Genomic DNA, 19,244 nt, shown 5'->3' with positions numbered 1-19,244 from the left:
TCTAGTCAAAATTAAACTTTCATGATTCAGATAAACCATGCAATTTTAATCAAGTTTCTAATTTACTCCTATTATCAAATTGTCTTCGTTCTCTTGGTATCTTTATTTGAGAAAGCAAGAATGCAAGCTTAGGAGCCGACCCATTTTATGTTCAGCACCTCGATAAAGCTTGCTGATTGGTGGCTAAATATAGCCATCAATCAGCAAGCGCTATCCAGGTTGCTGAACCAAAAATGGGCCGGTGTTCTGTCGAGAACTCCAATTCGTCAAAAACTCCAATCTGATGTCACTACCGGTGACTTTTATTTTAATATCTGTTTTGCCTCTGTCTGGGGGGCCAACGCAGACCCTTTGGCATACACCCCAAGTAAACCTTGGGGAATGAGGTTTACAAGGGGGGCTTTGCCCCCCTTGAACCCCCCAGGCGGAGGCAAAGTAGATAGTGAAGATAGGCGATTATAGGGCTGATTGGTTGTGAATCCTGTCACTCACTGGACAAGGACCAATCAGATGTATGGAAATACCAGAAGTGACGTCAGATTGGAGTTTTCGACAGATTGGAGTTCTCAACAGAACACCGGCACCTAAACTTTAATTCCTGCTTTTTCAAATAAAGATACCAAGAGAACGGAAAAAAATTGATAATAGGAGTAAATTAGAAAGTTGCTTAAAATTACCTGCTCTATCTGAATTATAAAAGAACAAAATTGGGTTTAGTATCCCTTTAAGTTTTCCTGATTCAGATAGAGTATGCAGTTTTAAGAGAATTTCCCATTTACTTCCACATTATCAAACTGTGCACAGTCTTTTTATGTACAAACTTCCTGAAGCACTAGCTACTACTGAGCATGTGCAAAAGTTCTCAGTCTACACATACAAGAGTCTGTGATTGGCTGATTGCTGTTACATGATACAGGGTAAATAATTAAAGTAAATTTTTGAAATATGTCAGAAAAATTCTACTGTATATAATGGCATAGTTACCAAATAACATTTGTGTAAGAATAGTAGTGCATTCGAAGAATTCTGTTGAAGGGACAGTCAACACCAGAATTTTTGTTATAATAATACACGTTTTACCTCTGTAATTACCTTGTATCTAAGCCTCTGCAGACTGCCCCCTTATTTCAGTTCTTTTGACAGACTTGCTGTTTAGCCAATCAGTGCTCACTCCTCAGTAAATTCATGTGCATGAGCTCAATGTTATCTATGTGAAACACATGAACTAACACCCTCTAGTGGTTAAAAACTGTCAAAATGCTTTCAGATTAGAGGCGGCCTTTAAGGTCTAAGAAATTAGCATATGAACCTCCTAGGTTTAGCTTTCAACTAAGAATACTAAAAGAACAAAGCAAAATTGGAGATAAAAGTAAATTGGAATGTTGTTTAAAATGACATGCCCTATTTGAATCATGAAAGTTTTTTTTTACTTGACTGTCCCTTTAAGAATTTTGCTCTCATCCCTTACTTATTATGTTACATATATACAAATATTTCAGCCTTATTCTGTCACATATTGCTCCCACCCCTGGGTAATTACTTTACATATACATAGATTTCAGCCATATTCTGTTATTAGAATGATATTTTGCTCTCTCACCCCTGGATTATTATTGCATGTTACATGTACATATTATTTCAGCATTTCTCTGTGGCTATTGCATATTACATGTACATATTATTTCAGCATTTCTCTGTGGCTATTGCATATTACATGTACATATATTTCACCTCAGCATTATTCTGTTATAAATCACATTTTGCTCTCTCAACCCAGGTTTATTATCACGTGTTAGTTACCTATGCCCATATGTTATAGTTACATATATACTTTATGGATAAAGTAGCTCAGCTCTAGAGTTGGAGAGGAAATAGTTGGTGTAGAAGATTAATTTCCATTCACTACACACTCAAAAGCAGGGAAGCTGCTCCTGCAGAGGGGCAGGGGGAGGTCATGCCAAGTAAATAGCCGCCACCAGCCCCTCACTGTAAGCAGAGGGGAGGCAGGGAGGGGTGTGGCTGGCAGGGGAGGCGGAGGGAGACAGTTCTGTGCTCGGTTGTGAGTGACTGTGCAGCTGCTTTGGGCTCTGGCTGCGGAGGGTTTACTGGTTCTGCACAACTGGGGGATGAGTGATACCAGTGAGGGGGACTGGTTGTATCTGGGAGAGAGACAGACAGGCGCTGGGATCATATGCTGCACTGGGTACCTGCAACAACCCCAGGTAAGTACCTGCTTACACCAGCTGGGAGAGTATTTATTCCAATCAGATTGTAAAGTTATCAACAAAAATCTGCATGGACCTCAATGATGCATAATGTAAAAAAAAAAATATTGATTAATTTTTCAATAGGATTAGAATATCCCTAATGTTTTATTTTATTGCAGTTATACTGTGCTCCCCCCCCATCTCTGTTTTATGAAGTTCTTAAAAATAAGGACTTTAATGGAACTTCACAAGATATCTGCTATTACATATGTGTAGTTTAAAGAAGGGTTAAAAAAAACAACAACAATGGTTTTGTTTTATTTCTTTACAAATGTATTTATTAGTACTTTATTTGCTCCTAAAAAATGTGCAGTCAGTTGCTCAATTTTCTGGTTGGCTTTTAAATTTGATATTAATTTGTCAAGTTCTACTCTGTGACCCCTTTATGCAGTTGACACAGTTTTTATCTCTAGGGGACCAGCTCAGACTCGTTTGACTTATTTCTGATTCCAAAATATTATTTTTATATTATACTAGTTTTGTGGGAAATGTGTTCAATTCATTTTAAATGTACACATTTTTTTTTTTTTTTTGAAGTGTGCAGACATTTAAGCAAATCTTAGTCTGTCATTATTGTTTCTAATGACCTGACCCAATTGTGTCTCATCAGTGGTATAATGTGTTAATTATAGGTAATTTGCCATAAAAATGAGTTTGCAGATGACAATAATAAATTAGCATAATACAAAAAGTTTATTGTTAAAGGGACACTGTACTCAAATTTTTTCTTTTGTGATTCAGATTGAGCATGAAATTTTAAGCAACTTTCTAAAATGTACTCCTATTATCAACTTTTCTTCGTTCTCTTGCTATCTTTATTTGAAAAAGAAGGCATCTAAGCTTTTTTTTGGGTTCAGTACTCTGGACAGCAGTTTTTGATTGGTGGGTGAATTTATCCACCAATCAGCAAGGACAACCCAGGTTGTTCACAAAAAATGGGCCGGCATCTAAACTTACATTCTTGCATTTCAAATAAAGATACCAAGAGAATAAAGAAAATTTGATACTAGGAGTAAATTAGAAAGTTGCTTAAAATTTCATGCTCAATCTGAATCACAAAAGAAAAATTTTGAGTAGAGTGTCCCTTTAATATTCTCTCAGCCTCCAAACTTGTGTATGAACCATCTGCTTTTGTATAAAGATTCTTGTGTATCTTATATACTTGTGTTTGCATCTGTAGTAGTAATTGCATATTCAGCCTCTTGCGCATACATATTAATAGCAGCTATTGAACACACTGCCTCACTGCAGCTCATAGTATACAACTGTGTGTTGGGGGAATGCGCTGACCCTACACCAGCCACAAACACCATGTGACACCCAGTTGCTAAACAAACAATCCCCTTGTAGAGAGGATGCTGATTAGCAGCTATTTATTAACACCTTGCTAGTTTTTGTGGTTACAATTCATTTTACACCTTCGCTGAAGCTTGTAGATGAGCCCTTTATTACCCATTCTCCAGTTTTGCATAACCAACACTGATATATAAATACACTTTTTACCTCTGTATCTAAGCCTCTGCAGACTGCCCCCTGATCACATGATTTTTTATTTATAATCTTTATAATCTATTGACTTGCATTTAGTACTGTTTTGTGCTAACTCTTAAGTCACTCCTCGGGCGTGAACACAGTGTTATCTATCTGGCCCACATGAACTAGCAGTCTCCTGTTGTGAAAAGCAAATACAAAAAGCATGTGATAAGAGGCTGTCTGTAGTGGCTTAGAAACAGGCAGAAATTTAGAGGCTTAAATGTTATAAAGTATATTAATATATCTGTTTGGTGTGCAAAGCTGGGGAATGGGTAGTAAAGGCGTTATCTATCTTTTTAAACAATAACAGTTTTAGTGTAGACTGTCCCTTTAATTTTAATATAGTGAGCCCTTTGTCATGTGTATTACTACTTTATTTATAGTGATATAATTTCTGTTAAATCAATTTAAATTCTCCATTGTGTGGTAGTGAAGGTGTTAAAATATAACCCCCCCCCCCCCCCAGATAATATGGCTTATATAATGTAATGCCACACTGATGTCATATGAAGAAGGGTGCACCTGCTCTGAAGTCATGTGACTTTCTCTGCTAATTGGAAACATTTAGGAAGAGAGGCTGCAGTATAATGTTTGCTGTGTTCCATGGGCTGGGTACTTACAGTATATGCCAGTTCCTACTAGAGTGACCATATTGCCGCTTTAAAAAGGGACACATATGAAAAATACATATGTCAGGGTTCTTGTACAAAACATTTCTTTAAACAGCACTGAAAACAGCCCTGGCATATGTATTTTTCATTTGTGTCCCTTTTTAAAGCGGCAATATGGTCACCCTAGTTCCTACCCTTGGCTGCGACTCTACTGAATATTATCGGGACCCAGATAAGGTTTAGATAGCAGAGGCAAGAATCAGTACTCCAAGAGCAGGTTGGCTAAAGGACCGGGGAGGGGGGCGTTTTCAGCATCCATAAATAAAAATCACTTTAAGGGGTGGGTCCGTCTATTGGGTTACAGACTGTCATGTGATTCCCCCATGCTAGAAGGCCTTGCTTACTCCAGTTTCTAACTAAACAAAGATAACCAATAGGGTAGCTTGTAACAATTTTACTAGCATTAGTTGCAATATTATGGGAAGTTTCCCTGCATCATTTAGCTCAGCATGCCTTCTTGTTCTTTCTGCACATTACACTTACGTTCCCCTTACTGGCACCGTTTGTTAGTTGGACATATACAAGAATGGGGCTTGTTTAAAAAAGGACAATCTCTGCATTTTTATATTTAAAGGGACGGTTCACCCAAAAACTTTCTCCCCTTTAAATTATTCCTAATGATTCTTTTTACCTGCTAGGGTGTATTAAATTGGTTGCAAGTAGCTCCTTTACTCATATTTCAGCATTTGAAATAGCTGATTTAGCTTGGGGTTTCCCAACCTATACTGAAAGTTTTGATACTGGCGTATACGCTATTGACAAGCCTAAGTAAACAAACACAGTCAGCAGAAGAGATTACACCCTCAGTGGGGGCATGATAGTTAAGTAATAAAATGATAATTCTCCATTGTTCTCTATGTATTGAGCTTTGGTGTTCCAGACAAATATAAGATAAGGAAGCAAATCTGTGTACATAAGTGATAACATAATGAGATCTGATATTACCTGAAGCTCAACCCATTGTAATAGGCTGTGGTTTCAAAGCACAAAATCAGCTACTTCAGATACACAAATAAACCCGAAAATGCAATTTCTCAAATATTTTATACTCTGCAGTTGGTATAACAAGTCATTTAAAATACATTTATGGAAAAACAATTTTACAGTGTACTGTCCCTTTAAACAAATTCATTTTTTTATTTTTTTACTATGTATAAGGCACACAACGGGTGCAATATTTGTACACCTGTGCCACTCACGATAAGGATAGAACTGGTGAGCAAATAAGGAGGCATAACTGTGTATGCTCCAGTCCCTGGCTGTATCTTCATCTGGAGCAGAATAGAGATCTGCCTAGAGGGCAACTTTAATACTTTTGAAGGGATGTGAAACAGAACATTTTTCTTTCATGGTTCAGATAGAACATGTGACATATTTGTCTTTGTTCTCTCTTGGTATCTTTTGTTGAAAAGCAGGGACATAAGCTTAGGAGCCTGAACCATTTTGGAGCATTATATGGCAGCAGTTTTGCAAAAATGTTATCCATTTTCAAGAGCACTAGAGGGCAGCACTATGTCCTTCCATGTAGTACTCAGAAACCTCTTCAACAAAGAATATCATGGAAACAAAGCAAATTTGGGTTTCATGTCCCTTTAACAACAAATGAAAAGGAGCATTTCATTTTATGTTGGAATGTCCCTTAAACATAAAACTATTGCTTCTTTTTAAAATAAATACTTGTTTTTCCTAGGCAAATGGTCATATAATTAAAATCCTATGCTTATCACAGTGCAGTACTAATCCTGAGAAGAATATTGCCTGGCAGTGATCAGGGAATACCTGTGTATGCTCCTTGCGATTGGCTCACCTGTTGTTTTATTCTCAAAAATTGCAATGCATTGGAGCAGGGTATTAACTTTAGTGGGACATTGTTATTGCTCTAGCGATTCTATCCTAGGTAACGTCCCTCTTGGGATCTGTAAGCAATGCAGCTTCCATCCAGAACCCAGGTAGTGTTTAATGTGTTCATGCTCCTGATTGGTTGACCAACCTTGCTCTGATCTAGTTTTAATGGTTGTGGCCCCCCAGTTGGAATTTACCTGTGTTTAAAGGGACACTAAACCCAAATGTGTTCTTTCATGATTCAGATAGAGCATGCAATTTTAAGCAACATTCTGATTTACTCCTATTATCAATTTTTCTTCGTTCACTTTCTATCTTTATTTGGAAAAAGCAGGAATCGAAGCTAAGGAGCTGGCCCATGTTTGGTTTTGCACCCTGGATAGCGCTTGCTGATTGGTGGGTGCATTAAGCCACCAATCGGCAAGTGCAACCCAGGTGCTGAACCAAAAATGGGCTGTCTCCTAAGTTTACATTCTTGCTTTTCAAATAAAGATGGCAAGAGAATGAAGTAAACTTGATAATAGGAGTAAATTAGATAGTTGCTTAAAATTGCCTGCTCTATCTGAATCATGAAAGAAACAAATGTGGGTTTAGGGCTAGATTTATCAACCCTGAGGCATACAAGGGCGCGTAAACGCGCCCCTGTACGCCTCAGCTCGCCTGTGGCGGGGCGCAATTACCCGCAGGTAATTAACATTGCACACGAGCGCAATATTGCGCTCGCGTGCAATCCCGCCCCTGCCCGCCCACAGCCAATCACGCGCGGGCAGGAGCTGTCAATCTCCTCGGTCGGACTCGACCGAGGAGATTGAATTTCGCCAGAATAGATGTGGCGAAGAAGTTAGGGAAACAGCGGTCTGGTGACCGCTGCTTGATAAATCGCGGCGAGCAAGTTCTTGTGAGAACTTGCTGCCGCAAGGGCTTGATAAATCTAGCCCTTAGTATCCCTTTAAACCCTGCAAAGCTTGACTCGCTAATCCAAAAAATGACACGGTCCAATGCTCTAATGAATTAGAGAATATGTTTTTTGTTTTAGAATGTCCCTTTAACAATGTTAACCTCTTTACAAGAATTAAATAAACATGGGGGGGGGGATTTGCTGTAAAGATGACAGAACGTCCCTTTGACAAAAGGAAAATCCTTTTCAGGACTCAAATCAACACTCTGTGATGTTCTAGGGAGATAAAAATACTTAACCAGCCCACATTTTAACAGCATCAAAGTGAGTCTTCAAAGATCAGCTGATGAGAGATACAGGAAAGAAAAACAGGGCTCTGAAAAGCAAACATCTGAAGCTGTAATAAGGGACAGGGGTCTCACAACTTCTGAATAATCCATTAGAGAGAACATCTTGACTTAAAGGGACATAAAAAAAGCTGGGATAGAGACACAATAATATAATATGCACTTTAATCACTTTACCTGCAAATTTAAACTGCAGTGCCTCGCCATTAAAGGGACACTGAACCCAATTTTTTTCTTTTATGATTCAGATAGAGCATAACATTTTAAGCAACTTTCTAATTTACTCCTATTATCAAATTTTCTTCATTCTCTTGGTATCTGTATTTGAAATGCAAGAATGTAAGTTTAGATGCCGGCCCATTTTTGGTGAACAACCTGGGTTGTCCTTGCTGATTGGTGGAGAAATTCATCCACCAATAAAAAAGTGCTGTCCAGAGGTCTGAACCAAAAAAAAAAAAGCTTAGATGCCTTCCGTTTTAAATAAAGATAGCAAGAGAACGAAGAAAATTTGATAATAGGAGTAAATTAGAAAGTTGCATGCTCTATCTGAATCATGAAATAAAAAAATTGGGTTCAAGTGTCCCTTTAACCCTTTCTTTTCAGTTTCTGAATTGTAAAGCTCTAACTCCCCCCACACATTTCCTTCTATTGGCTGTATCTATATCTATTGTTCTTTTGGTAGAATACAAAGTGCACAGTGATTATCTGCTGGAGCATGCCTAGAAGCTGTGAACTCAGTTGAAATATGAAATATGCCTGTGTCTAAACACTAATAAAGGGGGGGGGGGCTTAACCAGGCAGCTTAGCTATGTAATTCATTTTGCCTATTTTTGAAAATTATTTTAAAATACCTGCCAGCAATTTTGAAACAATTTTTTTATGCAAACTATTTTTAATTAATAAGCTCTTTTAGGATATGCACAGATCTCAACCTGTTTTATGTCCCTTTAAAGGGACATTGTACTGTAAAATAGGTTTCCCAAAAATGTGCTCCCAATGACTTTAAAGCCGCTGCAGAGTATAACGTGTATTGGCAATCACTCCTTTGTGGTTATTTTTGTATATGAAATAGCAGTTTTTGCTAATTAAACCCTAAATCCATTGTTTTCAAGAGCATGCCCGTATAAATGGGCTGAACCTGCAGAAATAGCTAACCTTATCTACCTCTCTATACATTAAGGGATTATTATCTTTACTTTCTGTCTATACACAACAGCCAATGCTTAGAGAGAGCAATTGAAAAGGAAACTTTTATTACATATATCTTCAACCACCACCCCCTCCCCCACTGAGAACTTCATTGCTACCTCTTGTTTACACATCTTTTCTATGATGAATACCTAAAGTTTCATATTTTCAGTATAGGTGGTAGAATATTTCTCTCGTGGTTCAGACAGAGCAGCAATTTTAAGCAACATTCTAATTTACTCCTATTAATTTTTCTTTGTTCTCTTGCTATCTTTATTTGAAAAAGCAGGAATGTAAGCTAAGGAGCCGGACCATTTTTGGTGCTGAACCAAAAATGGTCTGGTTTCTAAGCTTACATTCTTGCTTTTCAAATAAAGATACCAAGAGTTTACATGTGTCTTAAAGGGACAGTCTACTCCAGAATTGTTGTTTAAAAAGATAGATAATCCCTTTATTATCCATTCCCTAGTTTTTATAACCAACACGGTTATATTACTTTTTATAATCACTTTTTTTACCTCTGTGATTACTTTGTATCTAAGCTACTGCAGACTGCCCCCTTATCTCAGTTTCTTTGACAGACTTGAATTTCAGCCAATTAGGGCTGAGTAATAAATAACTCCACAGGAATAAGCACAATGTTACCTATATGGCACACATGAACTAGTTCTGTGTAGCTGTGGAAAACTGTAAAAATGCACAGAGATAAGAGGCGTCCTTCAACGGCTTAGAAATTAGCATATGAGCCTACCTAGGTTTAGCTTTCAACAAAGAATACCAAGGAAACAAATCAAATTTGATGATAAAAGTAAATTTGAAAGTTATTTAAAATTGCACGCCCTATCTGAATCATGAAAGTTTAATTTTGACTAGACTATCTCTTTAAGCGCCATATGGAAACAGTGTTTGCAATAATGTTTGTAACACTTTCAAACTATGTTGCAAACACTGCTGCCATAAAGTACTCAGGACACATGCACACTCTTGAGTCTACCTCAGTATGCACTTCAACAAAGAAAATTGGAAGTTAATTTTTAAAGGGACGTGAAACCCACATTTTTTCTTTCATGATTTAGATAGATCATGCGATTTTAAACAACGTTCCCATTTACTTATTCAGCTAGCTCCCAGTAGAGGATTGCAGCTTCTTCAACAAAGGATACCATGCAAATTTGATAATAGAAGTAAATTGGAAAGTTTTTTTTTTTTTATTTATTTATTTAAATCGTATCATGAAAGAGCATTTTTGAGTTCCATGTTCCTTTAAATAACTCAATCATGAAGTTGAATTGTGACTTTCTATTTCAATTTAATTTTTTGCATTTTGTGATTGTACAATATGGTCTCTTTAGTAGTAATTTGCTATTCCTTATAGGCTGGCACTAATGAGCTGCGGCTTGACACAAGTGTATAACTCATGGGACGTGGGGATACACCCTCCTGCGTTGTAAAGATGGGCTGCTGCCCCCTCTGATAGCAAAGGTTTTAGTGCCCTCACAAATAAGCTTTTGTGCAAGTTGTATTTGAAGTTGTCCCAGGGCTGCACATTGCTCAGACCATCTGGTTTATTGTCGGTTTGTTGCTCTGATAGAGGGTCTTGAGATGATTCCCACTTGGAATGGGAGACATTTGGAGGAGGCAACATTCCAATCATCCTTGCACATTTAGCAGCGCCTGGAGAAGTGGGCTGTATGTCACTGCTTAGACAACATTGTTCTTTATGTTGTTGTGCAGAAAATGAATAGTTAGCTGTGTGTTGCTCATGTCACGTGGGAAATTCTCACACCATGTTAAAGGGAAGTAACTCCCTGTAAAATGTTTAATTTTGTGTTATAAAAATGAAGTGCAATTAACTTTCATTGCCTGTATTTCCTGTAATTTACCATTGAAAATTTTGAGGTATTTTGTATCTACTGCCCCTTGATTGGTTGAGGTGGGTCCTGTAGAATTCAGATTACTGGCGTGCTACACAGAGACTGCCGGATTAATGTATTAGCTGATTTATATTTCCCCACAGTAATGGGGTGTGTCCATGGACTTCAAAACCATGCATATTATTTTACTAACAAAATGATACCTTAAAGGGACATTGTACACTAGATTTTTCTTTGCATAAATGTTTTGTAGATGATCCATTTATATAGCCCGTCTGGGAGTGTTTTTGTAACAATGTATAGTTTTTGTTGATTTTTAAATTAATTATAGTGTGATTTTCAGACTCCTAACCAAGACCCAACGTTTTAGATGTATACTGATGTATAGAGACTCCTGCGGCTCCTGTTTGTCTAATGGAACTTTTCATATGCAGGGGAGGGGAGTGTTTGCTCTTCCTGCTTTCTCAGCCCATTTTAGTGGGTGTCCCAGCCTAACCTCATCAGCAGTACTTAACTGGGAACTTCTAAGTCCGTTTTTAAAAGGTTTCATACTGTATTTTTAGATCAGTATCTGTGCACGTTCTTCTTTATAGTAGTGTCTATTACATGCAGTTATATAAAAAAATGCTGTATACTGTCCCTTTAAAGGGACTTAAGGGTACAAAAAGAAAATGCCTTAATGTTGTAAAATTGTATTATTTCACTATTACTTGCATATAACTTTAAAGTCATTTCCAGAGCAGGCATGCACTATTGGGACATAGCTGCTCATGAGCCAATGACTCGAGGCATATCTGTGTAGCCATCAGCTAGCTCCCAGATTAGGGTGACCATATTGCCGCTTTAAAAAGGGACACATATGAAAAATACATGCGTCAGGGCTGTTTAAAGAAAAGTTTTGCATAAAAACCCTGACACATGTATTTTTCATATGTGTCCCTTTTTAAAGCGGCAATATGGTCACTCTACCCCAGATGCATTGCTGCTCCTGAGCCTACCTAGGTATGCTTTAAAAAAAAAAGGCTTCCAAAAGAACAAAGCAAATTTTAATAATAGAAGTAAATTGAAAATTGTCTTAAAGGGACAATCAACACGAGAATTTTTGTTGTTTTAAAAGATAGATAATCCCTTTATTACCCATTCCCCAGTTTTGCATAACCAACACAGTTATAATTATACACGTTTTACCTCTGTAATTATCTTGTATCTAAGCCTCAGCAGACTGCCCCCTTATTTCAGTTCTTTTGACAGACTTGCATTTTAGCCAATGATAGCTGTCTCCATGGTAAATTCACGTGCATGAGCTCAATGTTATCTATATGAAACACGTGAACTAATGCCCTCTAGTGGTGAAAAACTATTAAAATGCATTTAGATTAGAGGCTGCCTTTAAGGTCTAAGAAATTAGCATATGAACCTCCTAGGTTTAGCTTTCAACTAAGAATACCAAAAGAACAAAGCAACATTGGTGATAAAAGTAAATTGGAAAGTTGTTTAAAATGACATGCCCTATTTGAAACATTAAACATTTTTTGGACTTGACTGTCCCTTTAAAATTGCATGCTGTATCTGAACCACAAAGGTTTTAATTTTGGCTTTCATGTCCCTTTAAAACTTTAATGGTTTAGATTAGAGCATTATTTTTGTGCTTTTATGTCCTTCTCACCCCCTGGTGCTTTCAGATTACTGAAGAATCCACCTGCCTCTTCAGATCTGTATGAGGTTCAGGGTACATTTTGGAATGCTGCACATATTTCAGACTGTGGTATTCCTGCAGCTAACAGGAGACATTCCTTCTCCTATACAAATCCCACACCTGATGGAGAGGTGGTGGAACTAAGCCCAGATGATAATCAAGAGATCATTAGGAAGGCCGGAGGGTCGTGTGCTTTTTAAAAAAGGTCAAATGGTTGAAATACTCAACAAGATTGCTTAACCCTTTCGTGACAGGGTTAAAGTGTCTACATCGGAACACCTGTTCCGATGTAGACAAATTGAAACTACGCGATCGTGCATACGATCGCGAGATTTCAATTATTGGATCGCATCTGGGGGGCGTCCCTACAACCCTAGGAACGCCCTCCAGACCGCGATCAAGTCCTTGAAGCGCAGAAGGCTTCAGGACAGCCGTTTGATATGACGTTCTATTCCGTCATAACGGCTTTAAAGCCCAGTGTAAATATGACGGAATAGAACGGCATAACGGCGTTAAAAGGTTAACCTTCCAGGTAATTTACAAATAACACTGAATCCACTGGGTGTCATTTATAGTAACAGGCTTTTCCTTTTAATAAATGCAGTAGCAGTGCATAATAAAAAGACAATGCAATAACACCTACTCTGAATTTCAAATATAAATTATTTTTTCTGACAAATGTATTCTTCTATCTTCTGGTCCCCTGTATTATGTGACAGACATCATCCAATCACAGACTAGTATATGTATACCATGTGAGCTTGTGCATATGGTCAGTAGGATATTGTTCCTCAGAAAGTGTGCATATAAAAAGACTGTGCAAAATGTGATAATGCAAGTAAATTGGAAAGTGTCTTAAAACGGCTGCTCTTTCTGAATCATAAAAGTTTATTTTGACTTGTGTTCCTTTAAGATGCATAACATGTTAGATTGGAAACTAACATTAAAAATGATTATACCTTTTTTTTGTTTCTTTTGATTTCTCTTCTATAAATATGTTCAGACATTTACCTGTCCATATTACATTACTTTCTAAAAAGAATAGCTATATAAGTTTTTTTCTTTGTGTGCCATTATTATTGTGGGGAACTAAAAGAATGCCTGGGAAAAGGATATCCTACAAACAAAATAACTTTACACTTTTAGAAACGTTTGGGCAGATTTATGGGGCTTATGATTTTTTTATCTTCTGTCAAAATCAATGTCATTTAAAAACATGTTTAATGGCTACAGAAAGGTTAAATACACTGTTGAAGTTGGGCTCGGGTGAGGCTATGCACTGCCACTTATTAGCTGTTGAGTCAATTATGAGCAATCTTAGCCAATCTACTTTTTTTTTTTATTGAAAATATAGAAAGCATCTTTGCTACACATTCCCCAGCTTTGCACAACCAACATTGTTATCTAAACCTTTTAAATATCTGCCTGTCTCTAAGCCCATGCAGGCTGCCTCTTATCTCAGTGCATTTTATTAGCTTTTTTTACAGCCAGGCACTGCTAGTTCATGTGTGCTATATAGATAACTTTGTGCTCATTCCTGTGGAGTTATGCAGGAACCAGCACTAATTGGTTAAAATGAGATAAGGGGGCAGTCTGCAGAGGCTTAGATACAACATAATCACAGAAGTAAAAAATGTATTAATGTAACAGTTTTGGTTATGCAAATCTGGAAAATGGGGTAATAAAGTGATTATGTATCTTTTTTTAGACAATAATAATTTTCAAGTTAACTGTCCCTTTAAAGTCTGAGGATTTGTGTAAATGCATTATTAAGGATTGTGATTAACCCCAATGTATTTAACTCCTACAAAGGTGTGTGGGGTATTCACTTCAGCAGGGGCAGTTACAGATGATTATTTATGTGAGCAGGGGCAGATACATAGGTATTAATATGAACAGGGTAGATATAGAGGTCAGGTCTCCCTTTTCAAATACACACACTATTGATGAGACACACACATAGCAAAGAGCATAGAATTACATTGGAATTGTTTAACATTGGACACTTTATCTGAATCATGAACTTTACTGTCCCTTGGGAATCCTGGAGGATCAAAACCTTTACTACATTTTGAAGTCCATATTATTTAAAGATGAAATCATTGTTATTACATTCCAAGATAAATATGATTTGGACCTAAGCAGATAAGTAATGTGCCTCCTCTGAGCTGAAACGTGGCAGATTGATAAACCAATCAATGGAGAGCAGTACATTTTGCCAACAAATATGACTGTGTCATGTGTTCCATTATCAAACTAGCTTTAAAGGGACAGTCTAGTTCAAAATAAACTTTAATGATTCAGATAATGTAATTTTAAACTATTTTCCAATTTACTTTTATCACCAATTTTGCTTTGTTCTCTTGGTATTCTTAGTTGAAAACTAAACCTAGGAGGTTCATATGCTAATTTCCAAGTCATCGAAGGCCGCCTCTTCTCTCAGGGCATTTTAACAGGTTTTTTTTACCACTAGAGGGTGTTAGTTCATGTGCGTCATATAGACAACACTGTGCTCACGCACGCGGTGTTCCAGGGAGCCAGCTCTGAATGGCTAAGATGGATGTCTATCAAAAGAATTGAAATAAGGGGGCACTTTGCAGAGGCTTAGATACAAGGTAATCACAGAGATGAAAAGTATATTAATATAACTGTGTTCATTATGCAGAACTAGGGAATGGGTAATAAAGGGATTATCTATCTTTTTAAATAATACAAATTTTGGTGTAGCTTGTCCCTTTAAGGGATCAGTTTCAGAGTTATGATTTATTGTCTTTCAATAAATGTATTGCAATGATCCCTTAGTAAAATTGTGGTTTTAGCCACTGCGCTGTGGCATTTAACCCCTTAAAGGGACAGTATACACTCATTTTCATATAACTGCATGTAATAGACACTACTATAAAGAATAATATGCACAGATACTGATATAAAAATTCAGTATAAAATGGTTTAAAAGCTTACCAAGAAGCTTTCAGTTTAGCTCTGTTGAAAAGGCAGTTGGAAAGCCCACTGCAAGTGGTAAATAAGACACTCCCCCCTCCCCCTTCTTTTGCATATGAAAAGACCCTTAACGCAAACAGGAGCAAGCTGGAGAAGGTAGCTGACGGTATTCAAATAAAAGTTTGGGGCTTGGTTAGGAGTCTGAAAATCAGAGCAATGTTCTTTAAAAATAAGCAAAATTATACATTTAAAAAAAAAAAAAAAAACTTTATGGGCTTTATAAATAGATCATCTACAAAACATTTATGCAAAGAAAAAAATGAGTGTATAATGGCCCTTTAATGACCAAAGCACTTTTCCATTTTCTGTCCGTTTGGGACCAAGGCTATTTTTGCAGTGTTTGTGTTTAGCTGTAATTTTCCTCTTATTCATTTACTGTACCCACACATATTATATATCGGTTTTCTCGCCATTAAATGGACTTTCTAAAGATACCATTATTTTCATCATATCTTATTAAAAAAAAATACGCTGCGCATCACATGTGTATTATGTCTAGCAGTGATGGGGTTAATTAGGTAGCTTGTAGGGAGCTTGCAGGGTTAATTTTAGCTTTAGTGTAGAGATCAGCCTCCCACCTGACCCCCTGATCCCTCCCAAACAGCCCTCTTCTATCCCCCACCCCACAATTGTCCCCGCCATCTTAAGTACTAAAATAAAAGGTATAAATTAAATTTTTAAGCATATATACATATGCTGATGTGTAGGATCCCCCCCCCCCCCAAACAGCTCTCTAACCCTCCCCCTCTGCCTTATTGGGAGCCATCTTGGGTACCAAGTTTAGAATAAAATACATGAAAAAAAATTCTGTAGTGTAGCTTCCCCCCAAAAGACCAAACCTCCCCCCCTTTCTCCCACTTATTGACCAACATTTTTCTGTAGTGTAGCGGTTCGCACCCGCCCGCTGCCCCCAGTGCACGCGTGCGCGCCCCCCTCTTACTGATAGTAACCATCGATGGCTGCCCACCCGCCTTCCAGACTGGCTCCCACCAACGATACCGGCCATCGATGTCCAGTGCAGAGAGGGCCACAGAGTGGCTCTCTCTGCACCGGAGGGATAAGAGAGGTTATTGCAGGATGCCTCGCTATTGAGGCATCACTGCAATAACTGGAAAGCAGCTGGAAGCAATCAGGATAGCTGCCACTGCTTTCCAAGACCGACAACGTACGCGGTACGTCCTCAGGCATTAACTGTATTTTTTGTTTAAGGACTACGGTGTACATCGTCGGTCATTAAGGGGTTAACATAAGAGGTTGTGAATCACTGGACTAAATTTCATGCTTTATAGAGACCTAAATGGAACTCTCAGATCATATACTTTTTGCTAATTTTACCACTTCTTAATGAAGATAATACAAATGTGAATAATCCATGTGTTAGAGAGTTTATTACAAGTTTGCCCACTGTATTAATGCAGTCTAGTCAAAAATAAACTTTCATGATTGAGACAGGGCATACAATTTTCCAATTTACTTTTATCACCAATTTTGCTTTGTTCTCTTGCTATTCTTAGTTGAAAGCTAAACCTAGGAGGCTCATATGCTAATGTCTTAGACCTTGAAGACCGCCTCTTATCTGAATGAATTTTGACAGTTTTTCACCACTAGAGGGTGTTAGTTCATGTATGCCATATAGATAACATTGTGCTCACGCCCGTGGAGTTACTTATGAGTCGGCACTGATTGGCTAAAATGCAAGTCTGTCAAAAGAACTGAAATAAGGGGCAGTTTGCAGAGGCTTAGATACAAGGTAATCACAGAGGTGAAAAGTGTATTAATATAACTGTGTTGGTCATGGAAAACTGGGGAATGGGTAATAAAGATATTATCTTTTTAAACAATAGAAATTATGGAGTAGAAGGTCCCTTTTTTAATTAGATCATTTTGTTATTGCAGTAATGCTATATTTTATGCATAGTGAAAATTCCACTCAGTAACTGTAATATAGTGTTGTTCCTGACCAAGACACACAGCTGGTGAGCCAATCAGATGTGCATATCTACATAACCACAAGGTGTGACCTGCTCAGGACAGATCTGGTGCACAGATTAGTTATGTGGTTAACCCCTTGCAAGGGTTAAACAAACAGTTACCATGAACATTTGTGTAATACTAATATGCTGTGACTAATTGGAGCATTTTTATTATTATTGGGGGAAAAAACCCTCACTGGCTGATTTAAAGCACAGTAATTTGCTCCCTCTTTTTATATTGCAACTATCTGCTAAGGGCAAAAAAGAAAATATTCCAATGTGTTAGAGCATTTTATTATTGCAATATTGCCTGTATATAACTACATGTTAAACGCCAAGGTAAAGTCATCTCCAGAGCAGCAACTGAGAACTAGCTGAACACATCTGGTGGGCTAATGACAAGTCATGTGTGAAGTCACCAATCACCAACTAATTCTCAGTAGTGCATTGCTGTTCCTGAGATTATCTAGGTACAATTTTTTTTTATTCAAATAACGATACCAACTACACACAGTACATTTTGATAACGGAAAAAAGCGGAAGTCTCTTTAAAATTGTACACTATAGTTGAATGATGATGATAGAACCGGTGACTGCAGCATATGTACATATGCCTGTTCCTGATTCCATATCTCTATTTAAATCAGTGAAGTGCAAGATTTTGACTATTTAACCCTTTAGGATGGGTTAAACCATTGAAGAAAAGTAAAGTATTATGGTTAGGGTACAATTGCATAATTTAACAAGTGCTAGATTTTTCTTCTGACAAATTATTATTTTTTTCTCTTATTTTCCTGCCCCCTACATCATGTGACAGACATCAGCCAATCACAGACTAGTGTGTGTATGTGTGTGTATATATGTATATATATATATATATATATATATATATACACACCCTGTGAGCTTGTGCAAATGCTTAGTAGGATTTTGTCCCCCTAGAAAATGTGCATATAAAAAGACTGAAAAATTTGATAATGGAAGTGTCTTTAAAATTGGATAATCTTTCTGAAACATAAAAGTTTAATTTGATTTGAGTGTCCCTTTAAGTGTTTTGCAACAGAGCATTTTTATTTCTAATCTATAATTTTCTAATCATTTTTAAAAGGGTTTTATTGTGTTGAATTACCACTGAACAACATGAATAATCAATCTGTAACACAAATGCTACTAACAGAGGCTTGTCTTGTCTGAGCTCTTGTTTTCAGACACACAGTTTATCACAATTTTTTCATCTGACTTGACAAACAGAAGTCACAATTAACATAACCAGCATCTGTTCTTCCTGCCTTTGGGAAGATGAGAGGATGTGAAAGGACTTGCTTTTAGGTGTAACTAAACAAATGATTTCAAGAGAGCCACAGTTAAGTCTTCAAGATAAATCAGTCAGATAGGCTGATTATCAAGGAAGGAAGAGAATTTGCCTGCAAATCAGCTTGCTAGATGTATTTATTTTAAGATAACAACAAAGAGCAAAAAAATAAATACAAATTAAAAAAATGTTCTCTGTTTCCTAATTTACTTTGTAACAACACAAAGCAATCCATCATTATTATATATATATAAAAATAAATAAACTGTTGGTACCCATATGCAGCAGTGGAAGCGCAAATTTCTGGCAATAAGTCTCTTCTTGGCACTAAGCCTTTGAAAAATTAGTTAAAAGAAGAAAGTACTGCATCACAAGATGTAAAAGCCTGTATTATAATGGTGCTCGCCTCAGTCTGTATGGCGAAATATACAACACGCAATTGAAGCCGAAATTGCAGTTCCCTATCAGCGCAAAGCAATGATAAATATGAAACTGAGCGTATTTGTAGGTCGGGCTGTTAAATTACGCCTATTACTAATGTATATTGTTGCACTCGGGAGCGCGCCTGTGCTTCTAGGCGAATTTCTATGGCGATTTACCACCTGGGTGCAACTACTGGGCTAAAAGAAGCTGCACCCAGGTA

At 37.3% G+C, this 19,244-nt stretch overlaps 1 protein-coding gene across 2 annotated transcripts in view; it reads left to right on the top strand.

The window, feature by feature from the left end:
- The first annotated feature begins 2,010 nt into the window (after window positions 1-2,010).
- BCAR3 (BCAR3 adaptor protein, NSP family member) overlaps window positions 2,011-19,244 on the top strand; it is a 176,291-nt gene continuing 159,057 nt past the window's right edge. The window contains exon 1 of one of the 2 annotated variants that reach the window (XM_053694036.1): window positions 2,011-2,222. The gene's annotated coding sequence lies outside the window, so the exon portion shown is untranslated. The remainder of the gene's footprint in view (window positions 2,223-19,244) is intronic. The other variant, XM_053694035.1, reaches the window with a different exon arrangement.

Source organism: Bombina bombina, chromosome 10 (genome assembly GCF_027579735.1).
Source record: "Bombina bombina isolate aBomBom1 chromosome 10, aBomBom1.pri, whole genome shotgun sequence".
Taxonomy (NCBI): Eukaryota; Metazoa; Chordata; class Amphibia; order Anura; family Bombinatoridae; genus Bombina; species Bombina bombina.
Note: the sequence above shows the minus strand (reverse complement) of the source record. Positions and strands in the feature narration are given on the sequence as shown.